General features: G+C 43.3%; 1 protein-coding gene across 1 annotated transcript in view; it reads right to left on the reverse strand.

The window, feature by feature from the left end:
- Positions 1-13,857, reverse strand: part of GPR63 (G protein-coupled receptor 63) — a 44,512-nt gene extending 30,655 nt beyond the window's left edge. The window contains exon 1 of the mRNA XM_030555973.1: positions 13,412-13,857. The gene's annotated coding sequence lies outside the window, so the exon portion shown is untranslated. The remainder of the gene's footprint in view (positions 1-13,411) is intronic.
- Between the last annotated feature and the right edge of the window lie 383 nt (positions 13,858-14,240).

Raw genomic sequence — 14,240 nt, forward strand, 5'->3', positions numbered from 1 at the left:
CAGTTCTAAAATCTTGAAGGCCATAAAGATAGGAATCTGTCAGTTCAACTGATTAACTACAGATAATATTTCCTTTAAGAAATCAATTTTCAATGCAAAACTTTTGATAAGCTTTTTTCCCCTTCTGCATCTAGCATATTTAATGTACTTTTAAATAAAAAGATCCAAAATGCTGTTTTAGTGCATTTTTTATTTCCATCCAAATAGAACTTGAAAAATCACAATTAAAAAATTAATGATCTAGTCAATAAGAAATAGATAATCCATCATTTTCTAATTAAAAATGTAAAAATTAAGAATCTGAATTAATGTAAATTAATTTATATAATTACGTAAATATATACATGTATAAATATGACACAGTCTCCTGTTAGCAAAAAGAAGCACCAAACTTAGAACAAAGGCTATATTTAATTGCAAATCAACGTTTTTAATGATTACCAACCAATGAGGATCAACCTTTAAGAAAAGAACTAAAAAGTACAATTGAAAACACGACTGAGATTATTTAAATCAACGTTTCCTGCTTTGATTTAAGTCATGATCAGTGATGCTGCTATGCCAGCCCAGTCTCCTTAGTGTAGAGAAACCCTCAGTGGTCCTGGAGGCCAAACTAACTTTTCAGCTCTAATGGTGAGCCCTTCAAATCAAAGTTTTGGCATCCTGGGGACGGAGGCTCCTCATTTCCACTAAATGTGTTGATTCTTCTCTGTGAACAGAGGGATTCCATCTCCTGGGCTGTTACTACATATACCTTTCTAAAGCACACACACACACACACACACACACACACACACTCCTCTGATGAGAGATTGAGTGCAAGCATGCGCTCGAGTGCATTCTTTAAAAGCTTCAAGGAGGATTTTTGGTTAATTTATTAAAATTATAAGTTAGAATAACTTGTGTACTTACATAAACACCTTTTTTTTTTAAAAATATATAATACAAGAAGTTATAACAAACAATACCCAGGGCAGGACAATACAACTTAATAGCTTTCTAGGTAGACACACCTATATAAACACTGACTAACATACACACCAACTCTTGTCAATAACAATCTAAATCACAAACAGATTTTGGGAGAAAAACCTCAAAAATAACAAATAATACTGAAGACTTTAAACCTAAATGATCCGATAGAATACAAGGCTCAATGGAATAAGGCTAAAGTACTAAATAAATCCTGATGTTCTGCAGGTTAAGCAACACAAAATTCAATTTTTCTATTTCAGAATCATTTTCAACACTTTTTTAAAAAGCATCTTTACTACTTTTTTGAGAAATCACATACTTTTTCATTATTATAAAAACAGAACCTTAGAGATGCTCAAAAAGGTGTGATTTTATGAAATATAGTAAATCCTAAAGCAATAAACTGTTCTAATAGTTTTTAGAGTCTATCCAATTCAGCTGTCGAAAGATATGATTTTTACAATCTTCATATAAAAATCTGCTTTTTTCTTTGTACATCTGTTGCATAAATTTTCTCTCTGGAATTTAAAGTAACTCAAATTGAGCACCCTAAACTAGTGGACACTTTTGACCTTAATTTCTCTGTACCTCAGCTTCTCATCATAAAATTTGGATAATACCACCTCCTGGCCTCACAGTAGTGTTCGGAGGATAAATTAATTAACGTTTTTAAAGTGTTATGATACTATAGTGATGAACATTATAGAAAATTAATGATGAAATGAATAATTCTGTCTTCGGCGCAGGGTTTGAATAGTGTGCAGCACATAAGGTATGGGACCACACACTGAGCAATGAGGAGAAAACAAAATACGGAGTAGCTGCTCATTAAGTGAAAACTGCCCATCCTATGCACTGAATGAGGAAGGAATCCTGTGGAAAAGCAGCATGTAATCATGTAATTAAAGACTATCATCAGGGCCAGCCTAAGACCAAATGGCACCCTAGGAGCATCTTCAGCACCTGCCCCCCATCCCCAATTTGTTAAACTTTTGAATACCTTATTTTTTATTGCATTTGTAGCCCATTTCACGACTTGGATGCACAATTTGTATGCATGATTTATCCCTGTCATATAAGATGCTAACAACAAAAATAGCACCCCAAGCCCAATGCCCTCCAAGCACTGTACTCAGGCAGTCGCCTGCCCCTAAATCTGGCCGTGTATCATAATGCATAAGCATAAAGGAGCTGAATTAAGGTTGCAGAAGCAACTTTAATTCTGGCATTTTTCCTAACTTTTGTGTGCTTGACTTTGCAACCTTAATGTTCTTTTAACACAGTTTTGTATGTGTAACATTATAGGCTGGGCTGTTAGCACTGCTGATTATTGAGGTGGCCAGTTACTTCTCATTATAAAACCCTGTTTTCAATTGCTTTTAACTTTGTCAAAAAGAAAAACCCACAACCCAGACACACTCAATATTTCTGGGGAAATTTCAGTGAAAATAGTTCAGCCACTTCCCAGAAAAAGGCTAAGAAAAAATATGTTGTTTTGACCATATTACTCTTGGGGAAACTGCAAAATTCTGCATTGCGCAGTGGTGCAGAAATTAACATTGTGTACTCAGAATTTCCTTGCCCCCACAGAAATGGGCTGCAGTGCTTCTGGCTGCCACTAGGGACTACTGGACCCAGTAGAGCCCAGCTCACACATAGAAGACACTGCTGGGGCGGGGGGCGGAGTTAGAGGGTTCCTGGCAGCTGCAGTTCCCAGCACCTCTTGTGTGAAGGAGAAGGCAGTGCACAGGAAACTCCAGAGCTCCAGGCTGTTTCTCCCTTTGGATCCTTTGGTTCTAGGGGAGGAGGGGGGTGGGTGTGTGGGCTGGTGGAAACGGCTAGGCTCTGGGGGAAGAGGGGATGTGAGTATCTGGGCTAGGGGGGCCCCCCCAAGGCTGGTCTGTGGGGGCACGGGAGTTCAGATGTATTGGCACGGCTCTGTTGGGGAAGGGGTTGTGGGTGTCTGGCCCCCCCCAGCTGGACTCTAAGGGTGGGGAGAAAGGGGCAGAGAAACAGGAACTGGGTTGTCATAGAGGTTTCTTTAACTCTCTAGCCCTGGGTGAAATTTTGTGTGTGTCTGTATTGTTAAAGACATATTTGCTGACAGGCATTTTGAAATAAATTACCAAAATAATTGAAAATGGTGTGATTATGTACTATTATTGTAAATAAATTGTAAATAAAATTAGCAGAATTTTAAAATATTGTGCACAGAATTTTTCATTTTTTGGCACAGAATGCCCCAGGGGTACCATATTAAAAAATTCCATCAGCCTGTCCTTTGAAAAGTTCTCATGCCACCATGCTTTGAAGCAAGCATTTTAATCTTGGCAGGGGTTTGGCCTTTGCATCAGTGATGTGCCTTCTGCTCTCACCAAGAAAATCCACCCAGATTTAGCCAAGCTAAAAGCCTTTGGGGGCGGGGAAGGCACCATTTGCACATGCTCGGTAGAGACTTCTTATATTTTAGCAGCTAAATTCTCAAGATTCCCTCCACACTGGCTATGCTTCAGCCCAGGACTGAGTAGAACTTTCCCTGAAATTATACCTCTGGGCTGCTATAGGCCCTGCTGGGTTTGGGCACCAGAACTGAGAGCAGGGAGCCAGTCTCTCCTGTGCTTTCAATGACCCCCCGATGATACCCAGGCAGCATGGAGGAGAATAATGCCTGATTTGAATGCTGAGGGGGCAGGGCCATAGCAACAAAGAACGTGGCCCCCTCCGAACATATGTCCGGGGTCCCTTACAATGCAGAAACTGGAATGCGGTATTTATTTTATACAATATACAGGGTTCATATTATGTATACATAGGCCTACAGTGTACATGTATTCCGTATTTACGCAAAGCGCTTCTTTTGAGCCTTGTTCTCCGCAAATTGGTTAATCAATGTGTCATAGTCCAGAGATCTCGCAATCTTGTTTTCGATTGAGATAACTGCAAGCGCAGAAAGCCTGTCATCTGTCATGGTTGAGCGCAGGATATTCTTGATCAGTTTCATTCTGCTGAAGCTCCTTTCAGCACCAGCGACAGTAACTGGTGTGGTCAGAAGAATTCTGATGCAAATGCAAAGATTCGGATATATCTCCTGAAGGCTGTTCTTGTATATGTACGTTAAAAAATTGTTTGCCGTGACAAATCCTCTCTCTTTCTCGATGACATAAATAAAACGATTCAATTCCATTATGAGTTCATTGGCATGTCTCCCATTTTTCTTTCAAAATTTTTGCTGTGATTCTCCAGTTCATTTTCTCTGTGACACTGCTTCAGGCTGTTAGCGTTGTACAAAAATCCAAACAACTTATACCACTCCACGAGCTGGTCAAATCACGACAAAACAGAAGATATGGCTTGATCAGTGAGAACAAGAAAGAACTGCGATTTAAATTTTTCTTTGGCAGAAAGACAACTCGAATCATCAGCACATTCGTAATCAAATATTCTCTTCTTACGTTGCACCCTGGTTTCTGGAAACACCTGCTCAATACCCATATGCTCTGCTATTTCACGTGCATTTGTGACCACAGAGTTATATCCTGTATTTCGATAGTCTTCCGAAAACTTCATTGTAGCACCGACTTCTGCCTGCAGTACGTCAATTGACACATCTGGTGACTGAATTAATTTGCTGGTTTTATTGACGTGAAATAGTATATCGTACCACGTGTACACAGTCAGAACAAAAGGCCACGTAGTAACATGGTCTAAAAGCACGCCAGCTTCTGCTGCTGTATTACCATCTTTCTTTTCGAGCACATATTCTCACAAAGACGACAAAGCATTGCACAATTCTTCAAGGTGATAACGCAATGGCTTCACAGCATCAATTCTCGACTCCCAACGAGTGTCCGATAACCCTTTTACAGATATTGGCATATGTTCTTGAAGTATATCCCAACGTGAAGGTGAAGAAGAAAAGATAATGTATATTCTGTTAATCAGACCGAAAAAGTCAACGGCATATTTCGATGACTTTGCTGCATCTGAGATCACAAGATTCCAAGTGTGAGCTCCACATGGTACATACAAGGCACGGTCATTTATTTCTAGCATGCGGGCTTGAACTCCTTTATTCTTTCCTCTCATATTTGCGCCGTTATCATAAGCTTGGCCTCTCATGTCAGCAATGTCTATTCCTAAATTGTTTGCCTTTTCAAGAAATGCTTCCAATAAGCCCTCGCCAGTTGTATCATGAACATTAAGAAAACCAACAAACGCTTCACGAATATTGACATCATCTTCACCGTTGCATTCAACAAATCATAACACCACAGACATCTGTTCTTCATGTGACACGTCGGGAGTACAGTCCAAAATAACTGAATAATATTTTGCTTTTTTAAGCTGCGCTATGTTGGCCTCTTGAATGTTACTGGCAACAAGTTGAATCAGCTCGTTTTGGATCTGTGGACTGAGGTACTGAACATGTGTCTCTGCCTTCTTAATACTCTGTAAAAGTTCACTGAGGACAGTATCATACTTTGCAAGCAATTCAAAAAGTTGCCATTCAAAGGATCGCCGAGCTTTTCATTACTTCCTTGAAATGCCAAGTTTCTTTCGGACAAGAAAATAACGACATCAACCATGCGTTTGACGACATTTCTCCAGAAATCTCTTTCTTTCAGAAAAGCCTGCAATTCAAGTTGGTCAATAGATGTACGGTTTACTATGCCTGACCGAAGGTCAAACCATTTCACCATACAGTCTTGATGACCTTTGCCTGTTTCATGCTGCTGAAGTCTTTTTGGCAGTGCTTTCCAAGCAGATGTTCCACGATGTAGCGGTATGTCGCCAGTGCCAAATAATTTACAACAAAAAATGGCATCTTTCTGAACTGAGTACATTAACCATGAACGTCTTATTTTCTCGCCATTTGCCATGGTTCGACAGAAATGAGTACTTGTGAACCTCCGTCTTTCCTCGTTAAATGGAAATTCGTAACTTTCATTCTGCTGCGGTGAGCCACGTGCAACGTCACACACTTGCCTGTCCGATATTATAGACGGCCAATCTCCTGGATCATCAGTCAGTGGTTCAGATTCAGATACTTCTTTCCGGGCAGCAGCTGGAATATCTATCACAGTTTGTTTGGTAGAACAAGTGGCTTCACCTTCGACCTCACTTGAAGCACTTCTGGATACTTCTGGATACGATTCGTCGCTGCTAGCGCTGTCCGTTTCATGTGCCTGTACCTGTACGTTGGATTGCAGCGCAAAATACGTTGACAACTTTGGAATTTTCTCAAGTTCCTTCTCAGCATCTTTTGCTGTCTTTCGTTTACTAGCTCCGCTCTTATACATTCTCTTAGACATCACAAAGCACGCTTCTGCGTTGGAAACGATAAAAAACTAAACAACTAAATTAATAACATTTATCCGCCGACCGCCATTATGAACACAAATACACATTCTTTGAATGGGTCCAACTAAAATTCGAAACTGACCGACAGACAACTGATGTAGCCAATAGCATTATGATGTATCATAATGACTTCACGGTTTTGTCAGTAAAACCGACATGGATTGTGCAATAGCGTCAATAAATGTCACTTACCTAGTTATACCTTACATTTTTTTTGCCACTTTTAGGGGCCCCCTTCCTTGCGGGGCCCCCTCCGGTCGGAGGGTGCTCGCTACACCTCTGTGAGGGGGAAACAGAGCCAGACCTACAAAGCAGACAGGGAGTATAGACAGAACAGCTAGAGAAGGTGGGGGGGGGAGTGAGGAAAGGACTAGGAGCGGGAGCTGTGGAGACATTGAGACTGGGCCTGAAGCCAGGAGGGGATATAAGCAGGTGTTTTGGGATAGAGACTGGGACCGGCTAGGCAAGACGGCTGGAAATGGGAGCTTCGGGTGAAGTGTGACTGGCTGAGCAAGAAGACTGGGATGAGAACCCTGAGAAATCTGGGCCTGCATAGACAAGGAGAATGGTATTAGGACGAGCAGTCTGATCTGGGGAAGAGACAGGTTGGAGGGGACGAGGAGGAAGGGTCACATTTTGGGAGGAAAATTGGCAGAAAAGTCTGTACCCACTAGAGCACACTTCCCACCACAGCCTTGAATGGAACTCAAGATTTTGGAGTTTCACCATTCCTCTGCTGCCAACACATATCTTTGAAATCCACTTGTAGAATGACAAGTTAGCTTAAGTGGCACAAGTCTGCATGTGGTTAAAGGTTCAAACGCTACGGAAGTCAACTACGCAGGCGTCAATAGGACGCCACATGATCGAATTTTTGCTTTTTCAGTATGCGTTTTAGAAAGCCTAGGAATTACACACACAAAAACTAAGTTAAAAGAACACAAGCAACCTTAATTTTGGCATTTCCTAACATTTACATGCCTGACTTTGCAATCTTAATAATGTTTATTTTGACAGTTGTGTGTGTGCTATCTATCTATATCTATATATCTAGATAGATAGATGACAACAAATTATACCCAATTCAGGAAGGTACTTAAAAAGTACCATTGAAGTCAGTTGAACTACTCCCATACTTCAAATTAGGCATATGCTGAAATATCTTACTTAATCAGGGCCTTAGACAGTAAACGATGCTTCAGAAAAGAAAGGTGTTGAAACATCTGAATACTGAGACACATCATCTGCCTGTATCTTATGCAGAGGCGGATTTACCATGAAACAAACAGTGCAGTGGCATGGGGCCCCCAATGACAGGGGCCCCCAAAATGCAGAACAAATCTCGTCTGACAATCTGCCCCCAAGTCCCAAACGGCGGCACAGAAGGGCTTAGACAGGCAGGCTGCCTGCATTCCGTGGCCAGTGGCCCGCGCTACTCCTGGAAGCAGCCGGCTGCTGGCACGTCTCTGCGTATCCCTGGTGTGGGGGTGGGGAGGCAGCGCCGTGCACTGCCCCCACCCCAAAAAGAGCACAGAGACCCGCTGCACCCCTTTCCCCAAGGGTCATGCAGAGACATGCCAGCAGCAGGGCTAAGGGGGCTCCCTGCCTATGCTCCCTCCTTCTGCGCCGCACCAATCCCAAAAGCAGCTGGCATGTCCATGCAGCCCCTGGGGGTGGGAAGGTATCTACATGGGTAGCCCCTGGAACTGCAGCCAATGGGAGCTGCAGAAGCAGCGTGCTGAGGCCCCATGCCTCCCCGCCTACAAGCTGCTACCAGAGGGGTAAGCGCCACCCCCCAACTCCCTGCCCCAACCCAAAGCCTGCACCCAAACTTCCTCTCAGAGCCTGCACTCCTCACCCCCTCCTACACCCAACCCCCTGCCCCACCCCAGAGCCCACACCTAAACTCCCTCCCAGAGCCCAACCCCCATACCTCCTCCTGCACCCCCAATGCCCTGGCCCAATCAAGGTACCTCACTTTATTTTCATTTACTTCCTATTACTTGTAATATAGGAGGAGGATGAAGAAAAAAAGAATGAAAAATGGGGATGGGGGGAGAATAAAAGAGAATGTTCTTTTTCTTGGCTGGGTCCCGAGGGGGGCTGGCCCAAAACTGAAGCGGCACACAGGGCCCCACTAACTCTAGATCTGCCACTGATCTTATGAGGTTTCTTTCAAGTAAATTTACATGGAATGACTTAACTGGGGCTTCAGCTCAGAAACTGCTTTAAGCACTTGCTGTGTTCCAATGTGTAGTTAAAGTTAAGTGTGTACTTAAGTACTTTTCTGAACTGCAACCTAAGTGATTAAAAGCTTCATGTCCCTGCTCCTCCCCTTTCTACTAACGAAGTGTTAAATAGTATTTCTCCCTCGTTATAAAAAGTTCTGTGGAATTAGTTTAGTCTTGGGGTCTTGACTTGTAATATATAAAACATATGTGCTGTGTTTTATAATGTCACGAGACTTCCTTGTTGAATTATTTCCTACATTTAAAATATCACTGTAATTCATCCACCTTCTTCTCTATTCAGGTTCATCAATACATGAGAAAAGAACACAGCAAGTCTAAATTCTTATTTGTACTACCAATTTGGATGGCAGTTATAGCCCAGGGATTGGCAATCTTTGGCACGTGACCTGCCAGGGTAGGCACCCTGGCAGGCCGGGCCAGTTTGTTTACCTGCCGTGTCGGCAGGTTCAGCCGATCGTGGCTCTCCAGGCCAATGAGGGCAGTGGGAAGCCACGGCCAGCACATCCCTCGGCCCGCGCCGCTTCTCGCAGCCCCCATTGGCCTGGAGCGGCGAACTATGGCCAGTAGGAGCCGCGACTGGCTGAACCTGCAGATGCAGCAAGTAAACAAACCGGCCTGGCTCACCAGGGTAAACACCCTGGAGAGCCGTGTGCCAAAGGGTGCCAATCCCTGTTATAGGCCTTAGCACACAGACATAGAAACAACACATGCTTTTTAAAATATATTGCTTTCCTGAGGGGCATTGTACCCTACTGGGTTCTAGTCCTGGCTCTGCCACTGGCTGGCTGGCTAACCAACCATGGGCAAGTCACTTTACTTCTCTGTATTTCTGTTTTCCGATCTGTAAAATGAGGATAATGATACTGACTTCCTTTGTAAAGCACTTTGAGGTCTTCTGATGAAAAGTGCTATGTAAGAGGCTAGGACTATTATCTAGACACATCAAGATACCTTCCCTCACAATCCCCCCCACTCCAAAAAAAAACATAACATAACATACGGTACACACACACACAGTGTAGAACCAAAATGAGACCAAGAATCAAAAAAACACCATAGATTTGAACTAAGAAGCAAGATGCATATTTACAAAATTCCAGACTGATTTCACATGCCTAAGATTTGTTCATAATTCTGATGGAAAAGAACCAATGCATCAAGAAAGCTTCTTGGACCTCTGCCATGATAACTACTTTAAAATCAGCTTTGAGCCATTTAGCCCAAGCATTGTGTCATGCTAGTTGCTGCAGAGTAAATAAATTTCCCGTTGAGTAAAAAAAACAAAAAACCACTGTTCTATTGAAAGTGTTCCTCCACGTAAATAAAAGGCCTTGGCATAAGAATATTGGCAGGCTCTGGGTTGGATTCTCATACCCTTACTCACATTGAATAACACCTTACTAGACCAGTGGGTCTGCCCCAGAAGCAAATTTGGAGTAGGAGGAGGAAGTTGTGCCAGCCCTTTCCTGACACATCTTACTTCCGCCTCTGCTGCACTGGCCAGTGCATAAGGTGAGGGCGTGGGGGAATGGAGTCAAGCCTTTTCCCGCTCTCTGCCTGACCCCATATGCAGAAGAGAAGAGTAGCATCACAGAGACAGCTGCTCTCCCCAACTCTCCTGTGTAACTTGATGTTGTGGGTAGCCAACACAAGGGAATGCGGGAGAAGCTTGGGTTTCCTTATGCCCCCTATGCAAGTGAATTAGGCCACTTATAATTGAGCCCACTGAGATCAATGGGACTACTCATTGAGCAAGGTGTTACTCAACATAGATAAGGGTACCAGAACGTGGCCTGAAATGAGCAAAGGCAAAGTATGTTGGCAGACATTCTACCCAATTATGATATTTAATTGATCACAAGATCTTTTGTTTATTCAAGACAGTGGAATGTAATATAGATTGGAATGAATACGTAAAACGTCTACCAGTGAAATAAGGCACTAAGAAGAATGTGATAATCCCTATATATACACATTTTAATGCCCTCATCATATCTACAGCACTTCAAAGCAGGACCAATGTCTTACACTGGATGTAAGAGACTCCTCCAGATTTCTTTCTACTACAGTAAGTAAAGTTATCTTCACACAAATGGTTACACAAGAGCAACATCTGTTTCGAACTTCAAAACTCCAAGTCTCTTCTACTGTTTCATCACTTAGGGCTAGTCTACAATACCAAATCTACCAATGCAGCTGCAACACTGTAGCACATCTCGTGAAGAGCTCTCCCATCAGCATAATAAAACCACATCCAAGAGAGGTGATAGCTATGTCAGCAGAAGAAACTGTCCTGCTGACATAGCATTGTCCACACCGGTACTTAGGTTGGTGCAACTTAAGTCACTTAGGGGTGGGGAAAGGATGACTTATTCACACCCGAGCAACATAAGTTATATCAACATAAGTGGTAGTGTGCACAAGCCCTTAGCATGCTATGCCTCCAAACATCATCTACTCTTACTATTAAAGGGAGATTTTCAGAGTGGCACAGGAATGAAATGTGAAAACAGTATGACCAGCCATTACCCTATGAAAAGTGTCAACGTCTCTTAATAGATGAGCGGGTAATGGGAAATGAGTATGCTCCTGTCAGGTTTGTCCTGCTTGGTTAAAGTTGTTCACGTGCAGTTTTTGCATATGACCCACTAATATTTTCATGATTCATATTATTTTCTCAATTTACAAAGGCAGCTATCCATTTGACACACACTGTAATAATAAGGACACTGTCTAATAACTTATGCATGTATGCTTGCATAAGCAAAGCATCTGGGTTTCTGATGTGGGATAGTATGAGTGCAAAAATTCAACTTCAGTTATGGAAACCAGCAAAAGTTATTCAAAGAATAAAAAAAAACAACCCTCAATACTATTGGTCAGTGTCAAATCTGCTTCTGTAGACAGGTTCATTACGATGAAATATTTTAGTCTAATATGATCCTGGGAATTTGACAACATAAGTGTTAAACCTGACATAACTAACAGTAAAGAGAGTAGAACACTTTGCAAACATTGAAGCAAAAACACACTGGAGAGCTGGCAGTGCTTGGTTTTTCTCATTCAAGTAACTGCTTTTTTGAAAAACAGCTTTTAACAGATATCCAGAAACGGTCTATTTAATCTGGGAAATTGTCCCTCATATCAGATTCTTATTCTCTCTGCTATAAGATCAGCTATGTACCATATGTTCCTCACAATAGCAAAAAATGCATTGAACAAAATATATTTCCCAGTATTTAAACATTAATTCTTCAATAAAAATGAACAATTTTTGACAGTCCCCTCTCCCACCCACACAACTTGCTTGTCACATCTTCTGCCCCATTTTTTGCAAATGGAGATGTTGCTTATATCTTTATGCATATATATTCCTTTGTTTCACTCCATTTTCATGGGGAAACAATTATACCTTAATTGATTTGCCAAAAAATGTCTTTATGAAATGTTTCAGTAAGTAGAATTGTAGTGTGTCTTGTATTATTTGTCTTTGTACAGTCATGTATGAAAGATGCTATGCACAAAGTTGCATTGTATACACAAATCCCACAAATAAAATTGTTCTAACCTGATGGGATACTTTTTTGGCTAACAGTCACTCTTCAATCAAAAATATATCAATGGGTGTATATTAGTATTTTAGTCTAATAAAAAACTTTGCATAATCAAGATCTTAGATACAAAACACCGCAGGTAACTACAGAAAATCCAAAAATAACTAGATAGATAGGAAAAATAGAGAAATATAGATACAGTATAGGCTATAAAATCAAACTGTAAAGAATCACTATTAAAAAGGTAAGGGAAGATAAGAGATGACATTCAACCCTTTAAATATCTACTATGAATGTAACTCCTAGAGGATAATAGGGAGCTTTCATGTTTGGATCACATACAGAACTACAGCTTTTATTTAGCAACCACTTTAAAGAACAAGCCCACAACTCAGGCAATAAAGGAAAAAACATGGACTGCGTGTTCTCAGCACCTCTGCAAAGAGGCCGAAGACCACTATAAAAGGCACATGTTTCATGGCCAAGTTCGAGCAGATATAAAATAATGCCAGAATTTAAGGCACCAGATGAGGAAAGACTTTTAAAAAAGAAGAAGAAATACAGATTTGTCTGGGGAAATAATTGTGAGAGAAACCTAAAGTGCCTACCTCATGGCTGACAAAACCTCTACTTTTTAGCACCTTTAGTTTTGGAAAGAAGAGTTAGTTTCTTTGGCTGAACTCCACAGCAGTGCAACTGCTGAAGACTGTTATAAAACCCTAGTAACCACTCTGCCTATTAATCAACGGCTTGATAAATGGCTCCTGGAATAAACCCTGAAGATGAAGCTGATTTTTCCCACCTGGACGGCTAGCTACAGACTATTTTCAGCTTGAATTGGGCCTGACAGCCAGTTGCCCTGGGGCCCAGGAATGCAAGTACTCTTCGGGGTGCAGATTTCTAAAATGGCCTAGCTGCTTAGAGACAACAGCCTGAGTAAAAGGGCACCAGGTGCCATGGAGAAGCAGTGCGTTCCTAGCTCAGCCCTCATCAGAAACGAGAGAACTAGTCTAGTGAATGGATTTCCACGTCGGTGCCTCCGCACTGTAAGTTAAAGAAAAAAAATGCACCTGGGATAACTGTGCAGGGCTCTCCAGAAAAGGAAAAACCCCAGCACAATTCTGGGGTTCACCTCTCTCCCATTCAGATGATCCACTCCCCTGGCGCGCGCACAGAGCCCCCCTCCCTCCTCCCGCACCCCCAGCTGGAGCAATCCACTTGGTCTGAACAGCTGGCAGAAGGGTGTTTAGGAAGAGAACAAAGTCTCACCTCAGAACACACACCACGCCTTGCAGATCCCGGCAGAGCAGAAGCCAGGCCTGATCCGATGCCTCCTGGAACTTTCCTGACATAGCAGCAGCAGCTCGCTGCCCCCGACTGGAGAAAACAAAAGGTTCAAAGCTGGGAGCAGGAGGAGGAGGAGGAGGAGGCGGCAGCACAGGCAGCCCGCGAGGCGCATTGCTTGCAAGCTGGGGCTGCTGTCTCTTCCTCAGGGTAGCCCGACTGCGCCCCGCTCAGCGCAACCTTCCCCATTGCTTTGAGGATGGATCTGCTGCTGCTGGACAAACAGACTCAACGCCTGGTCGGAGGAGGAAACGTTTCCCTGCCAGCCGCCTCCTTCACCTAACTGCTTCCCTGCAAGTGGCTGCCGGCCGTCCCGGTCTATGCAATGCTGCTGCTGCTGGGGCTGGCCCCCGACCGGGAGGGGAGGAGACTTCGCGCTCCGAGAACGTGCACCAGTGGCCGCGCGCTCCCGCCGAGCATCCCTTGGGCGGGCCAGGCTCCCCGCGCCGCGCCGGCCGCTCCAGGTATGTGGTAGCTGCCTGGCGCACCTTGCACCTGCTTTAGCAGTCGGCCCTGGCCCTGAGTGCAGGCGCGAGCGAGCGCAGAGCAGAGGCCCGCTGCAATGGAGCGAGGCTGGTACGTCCCAAGGGAGAGTGCTCGCTGCCCGCCAGGGGCTGCTCAGAGCCGGGGGGCGGGGGGACCTGCCCGCACCAATCCTGGACAGGGGGAACGTGCAATGGAAAGTCTAGTCTGCTCTTGCGCTGGGCATGTAAAGGAACAGTTTATACAAACCAACTGGGATTTAGCACCAACC

Source organism: Gopherus evgoodei, chromosome 3, assembly GCF_007399415.2.
Source record: "Gopherus evgoodei ecotype Sinaloan lineage chromosome 3, rGopEvg1_v1.p, whole genome shotgun sequence".
NCBI classification, from domain to species: domain Eukaryota; kingdom Metazoa; phylum Chordata; order Testudines; family Testudinidae; genus Gopherus; species Gopherus evgoodei.